Source organism: Apium graveolens, chromosome 4 (assembly GCF_009905375.1).
Source record: "Apium graveolens cultivar Ventura chromosome 4, ASM990537v1, whole genome shotgun sequence".
Classification (NCBI taxonomy): Eukaryota; Viridiplantae; Streptophyta; class Magnoliopsida; order Apiales; family Apiaceae; genus Apium; species Apium graveolens.
Genome location: NC_133650.1, coordinates 95,595,352 through 95,598,455, shown reverse-complemented (window position 1 = coordinate 95,598,455; position 3,104 = coordinate 95,595,352). Strand labels below are relative to the sequence as shown.

The 3,104-nt window shown below is 31.5% G+C and overlaps 1 long non-coding RNA gene across 1 annotated transcript; it reads right to left on the bottom strand.

Annotated features, from left to right (window-relative positions):
• Positions 1–895: 895 nt before the first annotated feature.
• Positions 896–1,868, bottom strand: LOC141716821 (uncharacterized). The gene is made up of 3 exons (XR_012573378.1): positions 1,564–1,868; positions 1,337–1,482; positions 896–1,035 (listed from the first exon to the last, which is right to left on the bottom strand). It is a non-coding gene; the product is annotated as an uncharacterized LOC141716821 (long non-coding RNA).
• Positions 1,869–3,104: the final 1,236 nt, after the last annotated feature.

Below are 3,104 nucleotides of genomic sequence, written 5' to 3'. Positions count from 1 at the left end.
CAAAGAGGTTAAAAAGGGAAGAGGCGCCGTGCGAAATTCACCAATTTCTCTTGAGTGAGGGATGGTGGGTTAAAGCCAACATGTTAACCATTAACAAGTCGAACCAGAGGGGGGACGAGACAATACTTAAAAGACAAAAAAGATTTGCGATCCTTTATTCTTAATCACATAATATAGTTTCATCTAATGTGATTTGCATGGTAAAAAATGGAGAAGAATGTCACTAAAGCATATACATTATAACTTTCTTCAAACCTCTAGATAGATTAGTGCTCATAAGAAACTGAAGAAAGGATGTGAGATATTGATTAGATTAACGGAGTTTAAGAGAAAGATGGGGCTAGTAAAGAAGAAGATCTTAAAAAAAGAAATTAGGCTTAGAAAGAAGTCGATGAACAGGAAGAAATCATGGAAAAAAGGGAATATGAGAAGAAAGCAGTGGTGTTGGACTTCATAACAGACTATAATGGCTTAACTGAACATAGGGTTTACAATGATGCAATAAGGCCAACTCCAAGAGTGGCCTAAAGGTCCAAATTTGGACCGATTTCGGTCCAAATTCACCCTACAGTGGCCTAAATCTCGGCCCAAATTTGGACCGAGATTAAAATAATAGTTTTTAATGTATTTCTTTTAGTTTATTACATAAAGTTTTGATTTCGGGTATTTATAAATGCAATTAACCGATATTAGGATATTATTATTATTTATTTAAATAATAATTTAAATTAAAAAATATGTAAACGTAATTAAATAAATATCATTGCATTTATTGAATTCAAATTACGAATACATTCAAACATTAAAATAAAAATTGCAATACATAAAACTTAATTTGAAACACAACATAAATGAAAATGCGATGAGAACTAAATTATTAATTTAGTCCGACAAATTAAACCGACTTCCTCCAAGATAGTCAAAATATTGCCCGTAACTATTTAGGTTGTTTTGAGATCCTTGACCTTCATCTTCATATCCTCGACTTTGAGATGGAGAACGTTGCTCTTCTGATCTTTTCAGCATGATTCTAGTCTGTTCACCACGAATAAATTCACATAAGTTTGGATCAGATATAGAGTTCAAATCTTTTAATAAAATCTTATTTTCTTCCTTATATTCAGCAAATGATAATTTTCGTTGTGAATCTTGATTCTTTTTTTTCATTAGTTCCATGAGCTGATTATTCTGTTGAATAATTTTAGCAAATCCTTCTTCGTGTTTGCGTTTTCCTTTTGCCTTTTTCACTTCAATTGGGCGACCAGTTGATGTTGTCCCAATTTCTTCATCAGTTGAATTAATATCAAATGCAGACAAGTTTGGACCGATATCTTACTCGGTTAAAGTTGGACGGTGGACAGTTGATGTTGAATCAGGGTTAGCGAATTTCTCACAATCTTTAAGAATGTCCCATACGTGATCAAATTTGAACCCTTTATGGTATTTTGGGTCCTCCGCAAGGATTATTTTAGCTTGAGTCATCTGTAAAATAATAAAAATAATATAAGTTCTCTAAACAAACAACTTATACATCTAAAAAAATTAGTACATAATATTTTATACTTATAATATTCTGACTTGAAGCACCACTTGGATTCTGCTTCTCAATTTGCCGCACACATCCATTCAGTTTGGAAACTGCAGTATTGATAGCTTGCATGCGTTTTCTCAGGGATTCTCTTGTGCGGCCTTAATGTTGGTATCTTGAATCCGAGTGAAAAGCACTTTCAACTCGAGCCCAAAACTGATCTCCAGATTGATTAATCCCTATGATTGGATTTTGAGATATGTCAAGCCAAACATGACGTAGGTGCACATCTTGATCAACTGTGTAAGACAAACTACGATTTCCTAAACTCATTTTTATGATAGATTGATAAAAGAATTGTTGAGTGATGATGAATTGTGAAGTGTTGCTATTTATAGAAATCCAACCAATGGACTAGATGGAATCACATAAGATTAGCTTATCTTTTGTGTTGGAGATAAGATATCTTCATCTAACGGTTGTATGCAGATGAAATCCATCCAATGGACTTGATAAAATTAGATAAGATTATCTTGTCTTTTTGTGTTGGAGATAAGACATCTTAATCCAACGGTTGTATGAAGATGAGATCCATCCAATGAACTCGATAGAATTACATGAGATTACCTTATCTTTTGTGTTGGAGATAAGATATCTTCATCTAACGGTTGTATGCAGATGAAATCCATCCAATGGACTAGATAAGATAAACACAAATTATCTTATCTTTTGTGTTGAAGTGCCAAATCCAGAAGTTGAAAGAGATCAAATTGATGATGATGCACGTTTTCAACAATTCCTTGGCCGTTACAGAAAAATTAGAAATAAGGAGGCTCGTATTGCTCTTTGAGATGCACTAATTGAGCATTTGTGGGAAGAATATACTAATTCTGAGAATTGGTATTAGTTAACGATGTTTCAAGATTTAATTAATATTTGTACTTTTCTTATTTGAATGTAATGTTTTATTAACGGTTTTATTATAAAAAATATAACTAAATGTGTTTACTATTTTTCATATATATTTGAAGTTTAATTAGAATTCTAATATTCATTGATTAACAATTTTAAAATAAAACAAGTAATTAATAATAATAATAAAATATAAAGATAATATCTTACATCATATAAAAATAATATATTTATTATTATAAGACCTTAAAATAATTAAATAAATATTTTGAGATTTGGACCGAAATTTAGACCAAACTGTTGGAGTTGGAGAGGGGTTCGGTCCAAATTTGGACCGAGGTTCGGTCCAAATTTGGACCAAACTCTTGGAGTTACTCTAAAGCTCTGGATCAAATATATCAAAGCTTGTAAGGATTGAATGGAATGTGTTAGGTCCCGAAATATCGTAGAAGGTGGGTTGAATACGATACTCACTATATTAAAAAATTCTTTTGAATCTTTTGCGGATAAATAATTTAGTGTTCGGTTAGAGATTCTGTATTTTTAAGATGAATATTGTTTAAGATATTAAAATTCATAACTCAAGATATTCGGGGAAATATATATTCATATATATATATATATATATATATATATATGTCCGCGAGGGATTGTTACACTCCGG